At 38.0% G+C, this 22,479-nt stretch overlaps 1 pseudogene; it reads left to right on the forward strand.

The window, feature by feature from the left end:
• The window catches only part of LOC100979696 (olfactory receptor 4A8-like), a 238,692-nt pseudogene that overhangs the window by 193,503 nt on the left and 22,710 nt on the right, over window positions 1-22,479 (forward strand).

The raw sequence follows: 22,479 nt of genomic DNA on the forward strand, positions 1-22,479 counted from the left end.
CTCTGATTTTAGTTATTTCTTTCCTTCTGCTACCTTTTGAATGTGTTTGCTCTTGCTTTTCTAGTTCTTTTAATTGTGATGTTAGGGTGTCAATTTTGGATCTTTCCTGCTTTCTCTTGTGGGCATTTAGTGCTATAAATTTCCCTCTACACACTGCTTTGAATGTGTCCCAGAGATTCTGGTATGTTGTGTCTTTGTTCTCATTGGTTTCCAAGAACATCTTTATTTCTGCCTTGATTTCGTTATGTACCCAGTAGTCATTCAGGAGCAGGTTGTTCAGTTTACATGTAGTTGAGCCATTTTGAGTGAGTTTCTTAATCCAGAGTTCTAGTTTGATTGCACTGTGGTCTGAGAGACAGTTCGTTATAATTTCTGTTCTTTTACATTTGCTGAGGAGTGCTTTACTTCCAACTATGTGGTCAATTTGGGAATAGGTGTGGTGTGGTGCTGAAAAGAATGTATATTCTGTTGATTTGGGGTGGAGAGTTCTGTAGATGTCTATTACGTCTGCTTGGTGCAGAGCTGAGTTCAATTCCTGGGTATCCTTGTAAATTTCTGTCACGTTGATCTGTCTAATGTTGACAGTGGGGTGTTAAAGTATCCCATTATTATTGTGTGGGAGTCTAAGTCTCTTTGTAGGTCACTAAGGACTTGCTTTATGAATCTGGGTGCTCCTGTATTGGGTGCACATATATTTAGGATAGGTAGCTCTTCTTGTTGAACTGATCTCTTTACCTTTATGCAATGGCCTTCTTTGTCTCTTTTGATCTTTGTTTGTTTAAAGTCTGTTTTATCAGAGACTGGGATTGCAACCCCTGCCTTTTTTTGTTTTCCATTTGCTTGGTAGGTCTTCCTCCATCCCTTTATTTTGAGCCTGTGTGTGTCTGTGCATGTGAGATGGGTTTCCTGAATACAGCTCACTGATGGGTCTTGACTCTTTATCCAATTTGCCAGTGTGTGAATTTTCACTGGGGCATTTAGCCCATTGACATTTAAAGTTAATATTATTATGTGTGAATTTGATCCTGTCATAATGATGTTAGCTGGTTATTTTGCTCGTTAGTTGATGGAGTTTCTTCCTAGCCTTGATGGTCTTTACATTTTGGCATGTTTTTGCAGTGGCTGGTACCAGTTGTTCCATTCCATGTTCAGTGCTTCCTTCGGGAGCTCTTTTAGGGCAGGCCTGGTGGTGACAAAATCTCTCAGCATTTGCTTGTCTGTAAAGGATTTTATTTCTCCTTCACTTATGAAACCGTTTGGCTGGATATGAAATTCTGAGTTGAAAATTCTTTTCTTTAAGAATGTTGAATACTGGCCCCCATTCTCTTCTGGATTGTAGAGTTTCTGCCGAGAGATCCACTGTTAGTCTGATTGGCTTCCCTTTGTGGGTAACCCGACCTTTCTCTCTGGCTCCCCTTAACATTTTTTCCTTCATTTCAACTTTGGCAAATCTGACAATTATGTGTCTTGGGGTTGGTCTTCTTGAGGAGTATCTTTGTGGCGTTCTCTGTATTTCCTGAATCTGAATGTTGGCCTGCCTTGCTAGATTGGGGAAGTTCTCCTGGATAATATACTGCTGAGTGTTTTCCAACTTGGTTCCATTCTCCTCGTCACTTTCAGGTAAACCAATCAGACGTAGATTTGGTCTTTTCATGTAGTCCCATATTTGTTGGAGGCTTTGTTCATTTCTTTTTATTCTTTTTTCTCTAAACTTCCCTTCTCACTTCATTTCATTCATTTCATCTTCCATCACTCATACCCTTTCTTCCAGTTGATTGCATCAGCTCCTGAGGCTTCTGCATTCTTCACATAGTTCTCGAGCCTTGGCTTTCAGCTCCATCAGCTCCTTTAAGGACTTCTCTGCATTGATTATTCTAGGTATCCATTCGTCTAATTTTTTTTCAAAGTTTTTAACTTCTTTGCCATTGGTTTGAATTTCCTGCTGCAGCTCGGAGTAGTTTGATTGTCTGAAGCCTTCTTCTCTCAACTCATCAATGTCATTCTCTGTCCAGCTTTGTTTCATTGCTGGTGAGGAGCTGCGTTCCTTTGGAGGAGGAGGAGAGGTGCTGTGCTTTTTAGAGTTTCCAGTTTTTCTGCTCTTTTTCCCCCCATCTTTGAGGTTTTATCTACTTTTGGTCTTTGATGATGGTGATGTACAGATGGGTTTTTGGTGTGGACGTCTTTTCTGTTTGTTAGTTTTCCTTCTAACAGACAGAACCCTCAACTGCATGTCTGTTGGAATTTGCAAGAGGTCCATTCCAGACCCTGTTTGCCTGGGTATCAGCAGCAGTGGCTGCAGAACAGCGGTGGCTGTAGAACAGTGGATATTGGTGATCCGCAAATGCTGCTGCCTGATTGTTCCTCTCGAAGTTTTGTGTCTGAGGAGTACCCGGCCATGTGAGGTGTCATTCTGCCCTTAGTGGGGTGTGCCTCCCCGTTAGGCTGCTCAGGGGTCAGGGACCCACTTGAGGAGACAGTCTGCCTATTCTCAGATCTGCAGCTGTGCGTTGGGAGAACCACTACTCTCTTCAAAGCTGCCAGACAGGGACCATTTAAGTCTGCAGAGGTTACTGCTGTCTTTTTGTTTGTCTGTGCCCTGCCCCCAGAGGTGGAGCCTACAGAGGCAGGCAGGCGTCCTTGAGCTGTGGTGGGCTCCTCCCAGTTCGAGCTTCCCGGCTGCTTTGTTTACCTAATCAAGCCTGGACAATGGCAGATGCCCCTCCCCCAGCCTCACTGCCACCTTGCAGTTTGATCTCAGGCTGCTGTGCTAGCAATCAGTGAGACTCTGTGGGCGTAGGACCCTCTGAGCAAGGGGCAGGATATAATCTCCTGGTGTACCGTTTTTTAAGCCCATTGGAAAAGTGCAGTATTAGGGTGGGAGTGACCTGATTTTCCAGGTGCCATCTGTCGCCCCTTTCTTTGACTAGGAAAGGGAAGTCCCTGACCCCTTGCACTTCCTGAGTGAGGCAATGCCTCACCCTGCTTTGGTTCACACCCGGTGCACTGCATCCACTGTCCTGCACCCACTCTCTGGCACTCCCTAGTGAGATGAACCCAGTACCTTAGATGGAAATGTAGAAATCACCTGTCTTCTGGGTCGCTTATGCTGGGAGCTGTAGACTAGAGCTGTTCCTATTTGGCCATCTTGGCTCCACCCCCCTGTTTCATTTCTCTTGTAAGTTCTGCCTGAAAATTCAAGTTACTCTTTTAACTCATATTTTTATTTATGCCTTATCATATCCTACGCTGTTATAAGAAACAGGTTGAACTTTCAATACTGTACTTGAAAATTTCAGCTGGATTCACCTGCTCATTTAAGTACACTTTCTGTTTTCTACATTACTATAGGTGGCAGTGTCACCATATCTTTCTGGCACTAGATAAGGAGTCACATTTTTCCCCCCAGTTACTTCTGTGTTTTCAGCCATCAGTTACACCATCCAGGATACCCTCTAACTGTCATCTAGCTTCTGGTATTAAAGCCAATGTCCCGTGCTTTAGATTGTTGTTATGGAAGCACCACACTCACAGATGCCACTTTTTATTCTAGTTATCTCTTCCTGCATCATAGAAGGCTCCACTGTTTTGTGACTTAATCAATAATTTATTTTATCTTCAAATGTTATGGGCTAGGAATTCAGGCAGTGTTCACTGGGTATTTCTTCTGCTTCATGTGGCTGGGACTAAAGTCACTCAATGTTATTCAGCTGATTTCTGAGTCATCTGTAGGGCCCAGGAAAGCTTATTTCACATTTATAGCATCTTGGAGGTGATGACTGGAAGAGATCTACTGAGTCCTTCCTCCTATCCATTTAGATGAAGGACCATAAGGTCTCTCACAGGATAGCCTTTTTACATGGGATTGAGAGACCCCCATGGTAGAAAGTAGAGGATGTCAGGCCAATTAAGGGCCATGTCCAGAACAGGCACAATGTCAGTTACAACATCTTCTATGGTTCAGATTGGTCACATGACCATTCCAGATTTGAAATGTTACAGAAACAGATGATAACCCTTGATGGGGAAATGGCAAAGTCACTTTGCACAGCAGTGTGCAGAACAGTTGTCTACCTCTGAAAAAGAACATATTGGGAGTTTTTTTGAGACTGAGTTGGATCTATTAATCATCTTGCACTGAATTAACATCTTAACAAGAGTGGGTTTTCTAATTCTTGAATACAATATATCTATTAGGTGTTTTAAATATTTAGTTTTGAAAACTTTTGTAGTTATTAGTGTAGGGATCTTACATCATCTGTTCCTATTTATGTGTTCAGATGCTTTCACAGGTTTTTAATTAATAAAAATTTCATCAGTGATTGCTGTTAGTATATATAAATGCAATTGAATTTTTTGTCATTTGAGTCTTATAAACGTGCTAAATTTGCCACTTCTTTCTAGCCATCTCTGTAGAGTCTTTAGAATTTTCTGAGATACTATTGTATTATCTATAAACAAGAATAGTTCATTACTTAGAGGGATAGAGGAGTGTTTAGGTTTTCAATTTGTTTTGGGGTCATTTTCTGAAAGTTGCATTTTCCCTACATTTTACTGTTTTATCTGTGCTGCCAAATTAATTAAAATAATGTTTTTCATAACAATTCTTTTCTATCCCTTTAAAGTCTAAAGGATCTATTTGAAGATGATTTTGTAAAAATGTCTGATATTGGTAATTTGAATTTCCATTTCTTTTCTCTTTCTTGATCATTCTTGCTAGAAGTTTATCAAGTTTATTATAAAAGTACCAACATTCTACTATTTTGATTTTCTCTATTTTATGTTTCCCATTTTATTGATTTTTGATCCTTATAGTTATTATGTCCTTTCTTTTACTTGCCTTGGCTCTAATTTACTCTTCTTAAAGTGAAAATTCAGATTGATGCTTTTAAACGTTTATTTTTAATGTAACACTTATAGCTATAAATTTCCCTCTCAGTAATATTTTAGTTACATCTGGCAAATTTTGGTATGTTTGTTAGTGTTGAGTTCTAAATATAAGTTACTCTAAAACATAGGCTCAAAACCCTATTTACTTATTATGTCTCAATTTCTGTAGGCCATGGAACTAAGGATGACTTAGCAGATGCCAGTGCTTCAGGGTCTTTTACAAATCTGTAATCATCATCTGGCTGGGGCTACAGTTTCATATGAAGGCTTGACTGAGGAAGGATCCACTTCCAAGCTGGCTGTTGGCAGGACTCAGTTTCTCAATAGAAATAAAAAAATCTTTTGAAAGTGTCATTCTACTTAACATCCCACAGCACTTGAAATTGTTTTATATATTTTACTGCTGCATGTTGTTAACTTCTGAATATATTGTTATTCATTTTCTTTGAACAATTTTTATAAAACAACTAAGAAAGAAAGAGAATCTCTGTTTAATCGCTATGTATTATATCTACTTTCTGAATTCTTTTCTATAAATTATGATTTTTATGTAATATATTGTGTTTTTCAGACTGAGGACCTTTTTTTGCACTTTTTATAATATGGGTCTGCTGGCTATGACCTTTCTCATTCCTCAAGTACTGAGCTCATTACTGAATTGCATATGACAGGTTGAGACCATGTTTAGCTCTCCCCTAACACAAAATAGGTAAGAGATTGAAAGAGTGAGAGGACATTCCAGCAATTTGCTAGTGCAAGGGGTGTTGGAAAAGAGTTTGAAGTTCAATTTCTGCCCTAGTAGAGTGATATAGTAAATTTTCAGCTTTTTGTTGAAACTTAAGAAGGTCCATATCTCAGCATTAATGTCAACATCCCAGAATTAGGGATTATGCAGTAGCACTTTTCAATGTCTGTTATCAATTGGGCTACTCCTTTTCTTTCTTTATCTTTTATCACCTTCACCTTTTTATAGCTCTAATTTGTTCTTATGTAATTGTATCAACAGAAGCATTTACTGCCTCGTATCTTTCCTACAAATAATACAATTCTCAGACAGAGCATTAAATAACTTCAGAGTAATTCTCCCATTAAAGTGAGAAGGGGTTCATTGTCTTTTCCTAGCATTAGCTGACTTCATGTCACATATGAGAGAAACTGGAGTTTTATTCTCTGGAGACAAGATAATGTCATGGGTAAAGATTAATAGTGTCCATTCTAGGTGTTATCACCCATCTGTGTGCTCCTTTCCCATGTGACATGATTTTTCCTTTTAACTAATTTATCTTTAACCAATTCCTTTTAACTAACTTATCTTTAACCAATTCATCTTTTGAATAAGCCATTATTATGTGGTTTGTAATGTAAGCTGTATAATATAAAATCCCAAATCCCAGTGTTAATCCTAGTGTGGCAGAATTAGGCTTCTGCAGGGGTCTCCAGTGTGCTTTACTTCACATAGTAGACACTTCTGAAAACAACTGGGCATTAAAGTTATTGGGTTCTAATGGCATTGTGTGAGTACCTTCCCATTATAAATATCCTAGAGTCATTGTCATTTCTTTTGTGTTACTAGGATGTGAAACAGATGGTATATTTGCTAAGGTTTCTAAAATGTCTCAGTTGGTCATGGACCATGTTGTTCCAAGGAACTTGCCTGATTACTCCAAACTCTGTATTTTGGCTAGACTGATCAATTACACTAGACTAGTGATATTTACTGTTACTCCCATACTCCTCCAAGCTTCTTCTGAGGAATCAACTATTATGATGTTATCAATGAATTAATCAAATCAAAATGAATTTATTTATTTTTATTGTATTCCTGTATAAATTTTATTTCACCAAATTATGTCAGTGTACTGAGTATATATCCTTGGGGAAAAATAATAAATATATTTTGACTTTTTTCTACATAAAACTGAACTATTCTTGATATTCCTTTGATTGTAAAAGTTCATCTGGAAGCATAAAGATATGGACATTGCAATTAAATATGGAAAGAATGATGAGCTATTCTGGATAAGACAGATTATAAGGTTATAACAATTAAAACAATGTGGTTCTGTTTCAAATATATACATTTGTAAAAAATAATAGGACTTATACATTACTTCAGTTTCCTATATATATTTAAATTGAGGATGTTTCAGTTATGATGTTTTTGTTACAAATGACAGAAAAATCAATCTATTTTGAAATAGAAGAAAATTTATTTGTTGGCTAACCTAAGTGTAAAATTCAATGTTATGTCCAGCTTCATGGTAAGTGTGTAAAATTGATTAATTGTTTAATGAAGAAGTCCTTTTCTTTGTTGATTGTATCCTGTGTGTCCCATGTTGGATTTAATCTCGCTCTCTTATCACAAGAAGGGTTGCTATCTGTAGCCACTGAGAGAAGGCTCTTTTCACCACTGTGGCAGAGGTAATTGGCCTGATTATGATGTGGAATGGAGGTGTTATAACACAATAGTGGCAGGGAGTGATATTTTTGTCTTCCAGGTGACTGACATGGGCACATCTTGTCATGCCCTGTCAAATTGTGATAATAAGTGAGAAAGTACAAGAATCCTGTTCTGAATGAGTACAGTGATCAGGGATGAGACATTTTGGGATGAAGGTCTAAGCTACATGTTTAAGTAAGTCATGAGATCAGTAGCATTGCTAGTAGAAGGTGAAGTGGGAGAAATAGAATTGACAATGAAGGAATAAGATGCTAAATAGCAGTTGCAACTCTATGATCAGCCAAGGTGGCATGAGACGTAGTTTCTCCTTTAAACTTTCTCTTCTAATTTCCCCCCAAAAACAGAATCCTAAAGAGACTATTCTCATGTTTATATGAAGAAATGTATTCCAGTGACATAAGAGGTAGACTCTGTTAGACATAAGGATGTACTTCCTTGCCCTCTCTTTAGGAAAGAAGGATGCATTTTTCCAGTTGCTGGGCATGCTGTTAGTAGACAACCTTCAGATATTAGCCCTTTCAATATCTGTAGAAGTTGCAGAAAGCCACCTCCCCAAAGGCCTCATGTCCTTTTCCAGAGAAGTCCCTTTTTGCATTTAGATATGTATTCAAGTGTCACTTGAGTGCAAGTGGGAAATATAACCTTGTTGTAGAAAGAAATATTTCATTTGATTAACAATTTGCAGATAGCCACCTCCCCAAAGGCCTCATGTCCTTTTCCAGAGAAGTCCCTTTTTGCATTTAGATATGTATTCAAGTGTCACTTGAGTGCAAGTGGGAAATATAACCTTGTTGTAGAAAGAAATATTTCATTTGATTAACAATTTGCAGAGTCTAAATAATACGCTCTGGCAAGAATTGGAGGAACGTGTGGAAATGGACCTTGTGGATATTGGAACAAAAATGGCAAAATAGTTGACTGTATTGGGGAATGTTTATTAGCATTGGGATAATTTATCAGAATATATGTAACATGGACATATGATGACTATAACTTACTGAGCACATACTGTGTGTCAAACATATGGAAGTGAGCATTTCACATTCTCAGGTTAGGATTGTCCAGCTGGCACCATGACCCACCCTTTAGGAGGACGTTCCAATGTCGCAATTGTTCAGCTTCTATGTGATGTGAAATGTGGTTATACCAGTAAATTCTCTTGTGGTGAGTGATATGTTTTACTTTATTTACTAGAGATGTTTGGTATGGATAGAGAATAAATGAGATACCATGGCACTGGATAACGGATTCTACTCTGTGAGTAATAAATAAGGCAACTGCTAGAACAAATATATAACCAGAATATATGATGACAAAATGCTATCTTCTCTAGACTTAGGGGTTGCAATGAAGTAAGCTGTCACAGGGTTGTTGGCTGGCTTCCCAGCTATTTGTACCATGTTAATGAGTCAAAGATGGACATTGCTGATGGCATTTAAGACCTTGAGGCTTTGTACAGTTTTCATCTCTGCAAAAGTGACTATAAAGGTAACTGGGAAAAAGGCTGACTGACATCCAAAGTGTAGTTCATGTTTATGAGATTCCTGAAAGCTTCCTCTGCAGTAGTTTCTTTTTGTTAGGTATTTATGTCGGAAACTAACATTGTAGTATTTGGTGTTCATTTTGAGAGATTCATCCACATATGGTTCTTCCAACTACTTTGTCATCATTTTTCCATTTTTAAATTTCCAAATTCCTCATTAGCTCATCCAATCTGTGAGACAATATCCATTTTCAGCCTAGATCCGTAAGTATGGTGATTATTCCTTCCACATACAGCAGAAAACAAGACTGACTGCTCAAAATAGTACCCTCTAGGAGGCCTTTCCTTCACTCCAGTGCTTCCAGACCACCTTCCAGGGACAGTGCAGCATTTGCAGAGTTTTGTCTGTTTTTGCCATTCCATACAGATTGTTTACTCCTTTTGTTGTTGTCATCTTTAAAACATAATTTGTTTTTTATTTTCTCTAACTTTATTGAAGTGTATTTGACAAAAATATATAATATATATTTAAGACGTACAATGTGATGTTTTGGTAAATATATACCTTGTGAAATGATTACCACAATCAACATGCTCATGACCTCACATAGTTATCTTTTTTGTGTGCTGAGAATATTTAAGTTGTATTTTCTCAGCAAACTTCAAGTATACGATATGGTATTACCAAGTATAGTCTCTATGCTGTAACTTAGCTTTCCATAACTTATTCATTCTGCATAACTGAAACTTTGTACTCTTTGACCAACATCTCCTCATTTCTCCCTCCCCACAGTCCCTGGCCATCACCATTGTACTCTCTGCTCTATGAATTTGACATTTTGTTTTAGATTCCACATTTAATTGAGATAATGTGGTCTTTACCTTCAGTGTGGAGAAAAGGGAACCCTTTTACATGATTGGTGAGAATGAAAATAGATACAGCCATTATAGAAGAAACTACGAAGGATAAAACTACCATATGATCCAGCAATCCCACTACTCGGTATGTATCAAAAGAAAATGAAATTAGAATCTTGAAGATATACCTGTGTTCCCATATGTACTGCAGCATTATTCATAATCATTAAGATATGGAAACAACTTAGATGTCCATTGACAGATGAACGAATAAAGACAATGTGATATCTATCTATCTATCTATCTATCTATCTATCTATCTATCTATCATCTATCTATATCATCTATAATCTATCTGTCTATCATCTATCATCTATCTATCTATATCTATCTTTCTATCTACATATCTAATCTACACATGCAAACATATACTCACAAAATATGTGGTATTATTAGCTACAGACATTATGGTGTACCTTAGATCACCAGTATTTCTTCATCCATCATAAATTAAAATTTGTACCCTTTGCCCTTTGTATTTGTATATGCAATGCAATAATATTTTATAATAAAATGTTTAACCCTTCAAAAGAACATCCTGCTATTTTTGACAATATGAATGAATCTGGAAGACTTAATAACCTCTTTGTTTTGTTTTGTTTTTAATTGAAGAACAGTAATTGTATGTATTTGTGGAGTACAATGTGATGTTTTTATATCATATGTGACAACATGGATTTAACTAGAGGACATTATGCTAAGTGAAATGATTTCTTGAATAGATATTCAGTGCACTGATTTTTGGTCTTTACTATTGTCTAGCAAATGCAAGTAATATTTTAGCTGAGCCTTACAAACTTTGATATGTTGTATTTTTGTTATTATTAGGCTCAAAGTATTTTCTAACTCCTGTGATTTATTTTCACCAATGGATTATTTAGAAGTGATTTGTTTAATGTTGAGCCATAGAAAATTTCTGGCTAATTTTAGTTTTTCATTTTTTAGCTGATTTTCTTGTTGTTCGGTGACATATTTTATTATGATGATTACTTGAAATTCATTGAGGGTTGCTTTGAGAACCAGCATATAATTGATTTTAGAAAATGTTTCATGCGCTCTTGAAAAGAATGTGCATTTTGCCACTGCTGTATGTGATCGTCTCATATGTCAATGGGTCAGACATATTAACGGTTTTATTTAAATCCTAAATATATTTATAAATTTTTGTATGTGTATATTCTAGCACGTAGAGTTGTGCTAAAATTTTCCTGTGTTATTGCTGATTTGCCTATTTCTCCTTGTAGGTCAGTCTATATAAAAAAATAACTTATAAAGTTGTGCTTTCGGGTATAAATGAATTTATCATTTTATCTTCGTGTTACTAATCTTTTGCCATTATAAAAATTTATTTCTGGCAATATTACTTGCCTTGAAGTCTAGTTTTCTCTGACATTAGCATAGAAATAGTGTTCTTTTGGTTAGAATTTATGCAGTTTATTAAATTATTTTATTTTTACATTTATCCTGTTATTTAATATGTTTCTCTTATCAGGCTCTTACCATTGTGTTCTGTTTCTTTTTTTATTATTATACTTTAAGTTTTAGGGTACATGTGCACAACATGCAGGTTTGTAACATATGTATACCTGTGCCGTGTTGGTGTGCTGCATCCATTAACTCGTCATTTAGCATTAGGTATATCTCCTAATGCTATCCCTCCCCCCTCCCCCCCACCCCACAACAGTCCCTGGTGTGTGATGTTCCCCTTCCTGTGTCCATGTGCTCTCATTGTTCAATTCCCACCTATGAGTGAGAACATGCGGTGTTTGGTTTCTTGTCCTTGTGATAGTTTGCTGAGAATGATGGTTTCCAGATTCATCCATGTCCCTACAAAGGACATGAATTCATCCTTTTTTATGGCTGCATAGTATTCCATGGTGTATATGTGCCACATTTTCTTAATCCAGTCTATCATTATTGGACATTTGGGTTGGTTCCAAGTCTTTGCTATTGTGAATAGTGCCACAATAAACATATGTGTGCATGTGTCTTTATAGCAGCATGATTTATAATCCTTTGGGTATATACCCAGTAATGGGATGGCTGGGTCAAATGGTATTTCTAGTTCTAGAACCCCGAGGAATCACCACACTGACTTCCACAATGGCTGAACTAGTTTACAGTCCCACCAAAAGTGTAAAAGTGTTCCTATTTCTCCACATCCTCTTCAGCACCTGTGGCCAGTGATGATGAGCATTTTTTCATGTGTTTCTTGGCTGCATAAATGTCTTCTTTTGAGAAGTGTCTGTTCATATCCTTCATCCATTTTTTGACGGGGTTGTTTGATTTTTTCTTGTAAATTTGTTTGAGTTCATTGTAGATTCTGGATATTAGCCCTTTGTCAGCTGAGCAGGTTGCAAAAATGATCTCCCATTCTGTAGGTTGCCTGTTCACTCTGATGGTTGTTTCTTTTGCTGTGCAGAAGCTCTTTAGTTTAATTAGATCCCATTTGTCAATTTTGGCTTTTGTTGCCATTGCTTTTGGTGTTTTAGACATGAAGTCCTTGCCCATGCCTATGTCCTGAATGGTATTGCCTGGGTTTTCTTCTAGGGTTTTTATGGTTTTAGGTCTAATGTGTAAGTCTTTAATCCATCTTGAATTAATTTTTGTATAAGGTTGAAGGAGGGAATCCAGTTTGAGCTTTCTACTTATGGCTAGCCAGTTTTCCCAGCACCATTTATTAAATAGGGAATCCTTTCCCCATTGCTTGTTTTTCTCAGGTTTGTCAAAGATCAGATAGTTGTGGATAAGCAGCAGTATTTCTGAGGCCTCTGTTCTGTTCCATTGGTCTATATGTCTGTTTTGGTACACGTACCATGCTGTTTTGGTTACTGTAGCCTTGTAGTATAGTTTGAAGTCAGGTAGCGTGATGCCTCCAGCTTTGTTCTTTTGGCTTAGGATTGACTTGGTGATGCAGGCTCTTTTTTGGTTCCATATGAACTTTAAAGTAGTTTTTTCCAATTCTGTGAAGAAAGTCATTGGTAGCTTGATGGGGAGGGCATTGATTCTGTAAATTACCTTGGGCAGTATGGCCATTTTCAGGATATTAGTTCTTCCTACCCATGAGCATGGAATGTTCTTCCATTTGATTGTATCCTCTTTTATTTCCTTGAGCAGTGGTTTGTAGTTCTCCTTGAAGAGGTCCTTCACATCCCTTGTAAGTTGGATTCCTAGGTATTTTATTCTCTTTGAAGCAATTGTGAATGGGGGTTCCCTCATGATTTGGCTCTCTGTTTGTCTGTTATTGGTGTATAAGAATGCTTGTGATTTTTGTACATTGATTTTGTATCCTGAGACTTTGCTGAAGTTGCTTATCAGTTTAAAGAGATTTTGGGCTGAGACAATGGGGTTTTCTAGATATACAATCATGTCATCTGCAAAGAGAGACAATTTGATTTCCTCTTTTCCTAACTGAATACTCTTTATTTCCTTCTTCTGCCTGATTGCCCTGGCCAGACCTTGCAACACTATGTTGAATAGGAGTGGTAGGAGATGGCATCCCTCTCATGCCAGTTTACCAAGGGAATGCTTCCAATTTATGTCCATTCAGTATGATATTGGCTGTGCATTTGTCAATGATGGCTCTTATTATTTTGAGTTACATCCCACCAATACCTAATTTATGGAGAGTTTTTAGCATGAAGGTTGTTGAATTTTGTCAAAGGCCTTTTCTGCATCTATAGAGATAATCATGTGGTTTTTGTCATTGGTTCTGTTTACATGCTGGATTACGTTTATTGATTTGCATATGTTGAACCAGCCTTGCACCCCAGGGATGAAGCCCACTTGATCATGGTGGATAAACTTTTTGATGTACTGCTGGATTCGGTTTGCTGTATTTTATTGAGGATTTTTGTATGAATGTTCATCAAGGATATTGGTCTAAAATTCTCTTTTTTTGTTGTGTCTCTGCCAGGCTTTGGTATCAGGATGATGCTGGCCTCATAAAATGAGTTAGGGAGGATTCCCTCTTTTTCTATTGATTGGAATAGTTTCAGAAGGAATGGTACCACCTCCTCCTTGTACCTCTGGTAGAATTCGTCTGTGAATCCATCTGGTCCTGGACTTTTTTTGGTTGGTAAGCTACTAATTATTGCCTCAATTTTGGAGCCTGTTTTTAGTCCATTCAGAGATTCAACTTCTTCCTGATTTAGTCTTGGGAGGGTGCACGTGTCAAGGAATTTATCCATTTCTTCTAGATTTTCTAGTTTATTTGCGCAGAGGTGTTTATAGTATTCTCTAATGGTAGTTTGTATTTCTGTGGGATCAGTGGTGATATCCCCTTTGTCTTTTTTTATTGCGTCTATTTGATTCTTCTCTTTTTCTTCTTTATTAGTCTTGCTAGCGGTCTTTCAATTCTGTTGATCTTTTCAAAAAACCACCTCCTGGATTCATTGATTTTTTGAAGCGTTTTTTGTGTCTCTATTTCCTTCAGTTCTGCTCTGATCTTAGTTATTTCTTGCCTTCTGCTAGCTTTTGAATATGTTTGCTCTTGCTTCTGTAGTTCTTTTAATTCTGATGTTAGGGTGTCAATTTTAAATCTTTGCTGCTTTCTCTTGTGGGCTTTTAGTGCTATAAATTTCCCTCTACCCACTGCTTTGAATGTGTCCTAGAGATTCTGGTACGTTGTGTTCCTTTTCTCACTGGTTTCAAAGAACATCTTTATTTCTGCCTTCATTTCGTTATGTACCCAGTAGTCATTCAGAAGCAGAGTGTTCAGTTTTCATGTAGTTGAGCAGGTTTGAGTGAGTTTCTTAATCTTGAGTTCTAGTTTGATTGCAATGTGGTCTTAGAGACACTTTTTATAATTTGTGTTCTTTTACATTTGCTGAGGCATGCTTTATTTCCAACTATGTGGTCAATTTTGGAATAGGTGTTGTGCTGAGAAGAATGTGTGTTCTGTTGATTTTGGGTGGAGAGTTCTGTAGATGTGTATTAGGTCCGCTTGGTGCAGAGCTGAGTTCAATTGCTGGATATCCTTTTTAATTTTCTGTCTCATTGATCTGTTTAATGTTGACAGTGGGGTATTAAAGTCTCCTATTAGTGGGAGTCTACGTCTCTTTGTAGGTCACTAAGGACTTGTTTTATACATGTGGGTGCTCCTGTATTGGGTGCATATATATTTAGGATGGTTAGCTCTTCTTGTTGAATTGATCCCTTTACCATTATGTAATGACCTTCTTTGTCTCTTTTGATCTTTGTTGGTTTAAAGTCTGTTTAATCTGAGACTAGTATTGGAATTTCAACCTGTGTTGTTTTTTATTTACCATTTGCTTGGTAGATCTTCCTCCATCCCTTTATTTTGAGCCCGTGTGTGTCTCTGCACATGAGATGGGTTTCCTAAATACAACACACTGATGGGTCTTGACTCTTTATCCAATTTGCCAGTCTGTTCCTTTAATTGGAGCATTTAGCCTATTTACATTTAATGTTAGTATTGTTATGTGTGAATGTGATCCTGTCATAATGATGTTAGCTGGTTATTTTGCTCATTAGTTGATGCAGTTTCTTCCTAGCCTTGACGGTCTTTACAATTTGGCATGTTTTTGCAGTGGCTGGTACCGGTTGTTGCTTTCCATGTTTAGTGCTGCCTTCAGGTGCTCTCTTAGGACAGGACTGGTGTGACAAAATCTCTCAGGATTTGCCTGTCTGTAAAGGATTTTATTTCTCCTTTACTTATGAAACTTAGTTTGGCTGGATATGAAATTCTTGGTTGAAAATTCTTTTCTTTAAGAATGTTGAATATTGGCCCCCACTCTCTTCTGGCTTGTAGAGTTTCTGCCGAGAGATCCGCTCTTAGTGTGATGGGCTTCCCTTTGTGGGTAACCCGACCTTTCTCTCTGGCTGCCCTTGACATTTTTTCCTTCATTTCAAGTTTGTTGAATCTGACAATTATGTGTCTTGGAGTTGCTCTTGTTGAGGAGTATCTTTGTGGCATTCTCTGTAAATCCTGAATGTGAATGTTGACCTGCCTTACTAGATTGGGGAAGTTCTCCTGGATAATATACTGCAGAGTGTTTTCCAACTTGGTTTCATTCTCCCCATCACTTTCCAGTACACCAATCAGATGTAGATTTGGTCTTTTCACATAGTCCCATATTTCTTGGAGGCTTTTTTCATATCTTTTTATTCTTTTTGTTCTAAACTTCTCTTCACGCTGCATTGCATTCATTTCATCTTCCATCGCTGACACCCTTTCTTCCAGTTGATCGAATTGGCTACTGAGGTTTGTGCATTCATCACGTAGTTCTTGTGCCTTGATTTTCAGCTCCATCAGGTCCTTTAAGGACTTCTCTGCGTTGGTCATTCTAGGTATCCATTCGTCTAATTTTTTTTCAAAATTTTTAAATTCTTTGCCATTGGTTTGAACTTCCTTCTTTAGGTTGGAGTAGTTTGATCCTCTGAAGCCTTCTTCTCTCAATTCATCAAAGTCATTCTCCGTCCAGCTTTGTTCCATTGTTGGTGAGGAGCTGCGGTCCTTTGGAGGAGGAGAGGTGCTCTGATTTTTAGAATTTCCAGTTTTTCTGCTCTGTTTTTCTGCCATCTTTGTGGTTTTATCTACCTTTGGTCTTTGATGATAGTGATGTGCAGATGGGTTTTTGGTGTGGTTGTCCTTTCTGTTTGTTAGTTTTCTTTCTAACAGTCAGGATCCTCAGCTTCAGGTCTGTTGGAGTTTGCTGGAGGTCCACTCCCGACGCTGTTTGCCTGGGTATCAGCAGCAGAGGCTGCAGAACAGCAGATATTGGTGAACTGCAAATGCTGTGGCCTGATCATTCCTCTGAAAGTTTTGTCTCATAGAAGTACCCGACCGTGTGAGGTGTCAGTCTGTCCCGACTGGGGGGTGCCTCCCAGCTAGGCTACTCGGGGGTCAGGGACCCACTTGAGGAGGCAGTCTGCCCATTCTCAGATCTCAAGCTGGGTGCTGGGGGAACCACTACTCTCTTCAAAGCTGTCAGACAGGGACAGTTAAGTCTGCAGAGGTTATTGCTGTCTTTTGTTTGTCTGTGCCCTGCCCCCTGAAGTGGAGCCTACAGAGGCAAGCAGGCATCCTTGAGCTTTGGTGGGCTCCACTCAGTTCGAGCTTCCTGGCTGCTTTGTTTACCTACTCAAGCCTTGGCAATGGAAGGCGCCCCTCCCCCAGCCTCGCTGCAGCCTTGTGGTTTGATCTCAGACTGCTGTGCTATCAATGAGTGAGGCTCCGTGGGTGTAGGACCCTCTGAGACAGGTGCGGGATATAATCTCCTGGTGTGCCGTTTGTTAAACCCATTGGAAAAGCATGATATTAGGGTGGGAGTGACCCAATTTTCCAGGTGCCGTCTCTCACCCCTTTCTTTGACTAGGAAAGGGAATTCTCTGACCCATTGCACTTCCCAGGTGAGGCAATGCCTCGCCCTGCTTTGGCTCATGCAGGGTGCACTGCACCCACTATCCTGCACCCACTGTCCAGCAATCCCCAGTGAGATGAACCTGGTACCTCAGTTGGAAATGTAGAAATCACCCATCTTCTGCATCGCTCATGCTGGGAGCTGTAGGCTGGAGCTCTTCCTATTTGGCAGTCTTGGCTCCACCCCAGGCTCCACAGTTTTTGTGACTTAAAACAGTCACCAATTTATTTTATTTTCAAATTTTGTGGGCTAGAAATTCAGGCACTGGTTCGCTGGGTATTTCTTCTGTTTCATGTGGCATGGACTGAAGTCAGTGTTATCCAGCTGATAGCGAGGTCATCTGTAGGATCCAGGAAAGCTTACTTCACATTTATAGCATCTTTGAGGTGATGACTGGAAGAGATTCACTGAGTTCTTCCTCCTATGCATTTTGATGGAGGACCACAAGGTCTCTTCAAATGATAGTCAGGCTTTTTACATGGCACTAAGGGATCCCCATGGTAGAAAGTAGAAGATGTCAGGTCAATTAAGGGCTATGTCCAGAACAGGTCAATTAACAGCTATGTCCAGAATCTCTCTTGCACCATCTTCTATAGTTCAGAGTGGTCATATGACCATCCCAGATTTGAAATGTTACAGAAACAGATGATAATCCTTGATGGGGAAGTGGCAAAGTCACTTTGCAGAGCAGTGTGCAGAAAATTGTCTACATCTGAAAAAGAACATATTGGGAGTTTTATTCAGATTGAGTTGGATACATAAATCATCTTGGACTGAATTAACATCTTAACAATAGTGGCTTTTCTAATTCTTGAATACCATATATTTGTTATATGTTTTAAATATTTATGTTTGAAAAGTTTTGTAGTTATTAGTGTAGGGATCTTGCTCATCTGTTCCTAAGTATTTATGTGTTCAGATGCATTCACAGGTTTGTAATTAAAAAAATTCCAATTTTTATTGCTGTTAGTATATATAAATGCAATTGAATATTTTAATTAGTCATTTGAGCCTTATAAATGTGCTAAATTTGTCACTTATTTCTCGCCATCTCTGTAGATTCTTTAGAGTGTTCTGAGACACTATCATATTATCTATAAGCAAGAAAAGTTCATTACTTGGAGGGATAGAGTAACGTTTAGCTTTTCAATTTGTTTTTGGGTCATTTTCAGAAGGTTGGATTTTCCCTACATTTCACCATTTTATCTAAGCTGTCAAAGTAATTGAAATAATCTGTTTGATAACAATCCTTTTCTATCCTTTAAAGTCTAAAGGATCTATTTGAAGATGATTTTTTAAAAAATCTGATATTTATAATATGAATTTCTATTTCTTTTCTCTCTCTTGATCATTCTTTCTAGAAGTTTGTCAATTTTATTATAAAAGTACCCACTTTTCACTATTTTGATTTTCTCTATTTTATGTTTCCCATTTTATTGATTTTTGGTCTTATAATTATCATGTCCTTTCTTTTGCTTACCTTGGCTTTAATTTACTCTTCTTAAAGTGAAAGTTCTGATTGGTGCTTTTAAATATTTTTTTAATATAACACTTATAGCTATAAATTTCCCTCTCAGTACTATTTTAATTATATCTGCCAAATCTTTTCTTTACGTTTTTTATTTTTTTAGGGTTTTTTTAAAATTATACTTTAAGTTCTAGGGCACTGTGCACAACTTGCTGTCTTGTTAAACAGATATACATGTGCCATGCTGGGCAACCACACCCATCAACCCATCATTTACATTAGGTATTTCTCCCAGTGCTGTCCATCCTCCTGCCCCCCACCTGACAACAGGCCCCAGTGTGTGATGTTCTCCACTCTGTGTCCAAGTGTTCTCATTGTTCAATTCCCACCTATGTGTGAGAACATGTGGTGTTTGGTTTTCTGTCCTTGTGATAGTTTGCTGAGAATGATGGTTTCCAGCTTCATCAACGTCCCTGCAAAGCACAGGAAGTCATCCTTTTTATGCTGTATAGTATTCCATGATGTTTATGTGCCACATTTTCTTAATCCAGTCTATCATTGATGCACATGTGGATTGGTGCCAAATCTTTGCTATTGGGAATAGTGCCACAATAAATATATGTGTGCATGTGTCTTTATAGTAGCATGATTTACAATCCTTTTGGTATATACCCAGTAATGGGATCGCTGGGTCACATGGTATTCCTAGATCCAGATCCTTGAGGAATCACCACACTGTCTTCCACAATGGTTGAACTAGTTTACAGTCCCATCAACAGTGTAAAAGTGTTCCTATTTCTCCACATCCTCTCCAGCATATGTTATTTCCTGACTTTTTAATGATTGCCATTCTAAATGGTGTGTGATGGTATCTCATTGTGGTTTTGATTTGCATTTCTCTGATGGCCAGTGATGATGAGCACTTTTTCATATCTCTGTTGGCTGCATAAATGTCTTCTTTTGAGAAGTGTCTGTTCATATCCTTTGCCCACTTTTTGATGGGGTTGTTTGATTTTTTCTTGTATATTTGTTTGAGTTCATTGTAGATTCTGGATATTAGCCCTTTGTCAGATGGGTAGATTGCAAATTTTTTCTCCCATTCTGTAGGTTGCCCATTCACTCTGATGGTCATTTCTTTTGCTGTGCAGAAGCTCTTCAGGTTAATTAGATCCCATTTGTCAATTTTGGCTTTTGTTGCCATTGCTTTTGGTGTTTTAGACATGAAGTCCTTGCCCATGCCTATTTCCTGAATGGTATTGCCTAGGTTTTCTTCTAGGGTTTTGATGGTTTTAGGTCTAACATTTAAGTCTGTAATCCATCTTGAATTAATTTTTATGTAAGTTGTAAGGAATGAATCCAGTTTCAGCTTTCTCCATATGGCTAGCCAGTTTTCTCAGTACCATTTATTAAATAGGGAATCCTTTCCCCATTTCTTGTTTTTGTCAGGTTTGTCAACGATCAGACAGTTGTAGATGTGTGGTGTTATTTCTAAGTACTCTGTTCTGTTCCATTGGTCTCCATATGAACTTTAAAGTAGTTTTTTCCAAATCTGTGAAGAAAGTCATTTGTAGCTTGATGGGGACGGCATTGAATATGTAAGTTACCTTGGGCAATATGGCCATTTTCACAACATTGATTCTTCCTGCCCATGAGCATGAAATTTTCTTCCCTTTGTTTGTGTCCTCTTTTATTTTGTTGAGCAGTGGTTTGTAGTTCTCCTTGAAGAGGTCCTTCACATCCCTTGTAACTTGGATTCCTAGATATTTTATGCTCTTTGTAGCAATTGTGAACGGGAGTTCACTCATGATTTGGCTCTCTATTTGTTTGTTATTGGTGTATAGGAACGCTTGTGATTTCTGCACATTTATTTTGTATCCTGAGACTTTGCTAAAGTTGCTTATCAGCTTAAGGGAATTTTGGGCTGAGATGACGGGGTTTTCTAAATATATAATCATGTCATCTGAAAACAGGGAGAATTTGAGTTCCTTTTTTCCTAATTGAATACCCGTTATTTCTTTCTCCTGCCTGATTGTCTGGGCGAGAACTTCCAACACTATGTTAAATAGGAGTGGTGAGAGAGGGCATGCCTGTCTTGTGCCAGTTTCCAAAGGGAAGGCTTCCAGCTTTTTCCGATTCAGTATGATATTGGCTGTGGGTTTGTCATAAAGAGTTCTTATTATTTTGAGATACTTCCCATCAATACCTAATTTATTGAGAGTTTTTAGCATGAAGCATTGTTGAATTTTGTCTAAGGCCTTTTCTGCATGTATTGAGATAATAATATGGTTTTTGTCTTTGATTCTGTTTATATGATCGATTACATTTTTTGATTTGCATAGGTTGAACCAGCCTTGCATCCCATGGCTGAAGCCCACTTGATCATGATGGATAAGCTTTTTGATGTGCTGCTGGATTCAGTTTGCCAGTATTTTATTGAGGATTTTTGCATCGATGTTCATCAGGGATATTGGTCTAAAATTCTTTTCTTTTGTTGTGTCTCTGCCAGGCTTTGGTATCAGGATGATGCTGGCCTCATAAAATGAGTTAGGGAGGATTCCCTCCTTTTCTATTGATTGGAATAGTTTCAGAAGGAATGGTACCAGGTCCTCTTTGTACCTGTGGTAGAATTCAGCTGCAAATCCATCTGTTCTTGGACTTTTTTGGTTGAGAAGCTACAAATTATTGCCTCCATTTTAGAGCCTGTTATTGGTCTATTCAGAGATTCAACTTCTTCCTGGTTTGGTCTTGGGACTGTGTATGTGTCAAGGAATTTATCCATTTCTTCTAGATTTTCTAGTTTTTTTGCATAGAGGTGTTTATAGTATTCTCTGATGGTAGTTGGTATTTCTGTGCCATCAGTGGTGGTATCCCCTTTCTCATTTTTTATTGCTTGTATTTGATTCTTCTGAATTTTCTTCTTTATTAGTGTTGCCAGCAGTCTATCAATTTTGTTGATCGCTTCAAAAAACCAGCTCCTGGATTCATTGATTTTTTGAAGGGTTTTTTGTATCTCTATCTCCTTCAGTTCTGCTCTGATCTTAGTTATTTCTTGCCTTCTGTCAGCTTTTGAATTTGTTTGCTCTTGCTTCTCTAGTTCTTTTAATTGTGATGTTAGGGTGTCAATTTTGGATTTTTCCTGCTTTCTCTTGTGGGCATTTAGTGCTATAAATTTCCCTCCACACACTGCTTTAAATGTGTCCCAGAGATTCTGGTATGTTGTGTCTTTGTTCTCACTGGTTTCAAAGAACATCTTTCTTTCTGCCTTCATTTTGTCTTGTACCTTGTAGTCATTCAGGAGCAAGTTGTTCAGTTTCCATGTAGTTGAGCAATTTTGAGTGTTTGTTAATCCTGGGTTCTAGTTTGATTGCACTGTGGTCTGAGAGACAGTGTGTTATAATTTCTGTTCTTTTACATTTGCTGAGGAGTGTTTTACTTCCAACTATGTGGTCAATTGTGGAATAAGTGTGATGTGGTGCTGCAAACAATGTATATTCTGTTGATTTGGGGTGGAAAGTTCAGTTGATTTGGGGTGCAAAGTTTTGTGGATGTCTAATAGGTCCGCCTGGTGCAGAGCTGTGTTAAATTCCTGGATATCCTTGTTAACTTTCTGTCTCGTTGATCTTTCAAATGTTGACAGCGGGGTGTTAAAGTCTCCCATTATTATTGTGTGGGAGTCTAAGTCCTTTGTAGGTCTCTAAGGACTTGCTTTATGAATCTGGATGCTCCTGTATTGGGTGCAGGTATATTTAGGATAGTTAGCTCTTCCTGTTGAATTGATCCCTTTACCATTATATAATGACCTTCTTTGTCTCTTCTGATCTTTTTTGGTTTAAAGTCTGTTTTAACAGAGACTAGAATTGCAACCCCTGCCTTTTTT

The sequence above is a fragment of the Pan paniscus genome, chromosome 9, assembly GCF_029289425.2.
Source record: "Pan paniscus chromosome 9, NHGRI_mPanPan1-v2.0_pri, whole genome shotgun sequence".
NCBI classification, from domain to species: domain Eukaryota; kingdom Metazoa; phylum Chordata; class Mammalia; order Primates; family Hominidae; genus Pan; species Pan paniscus.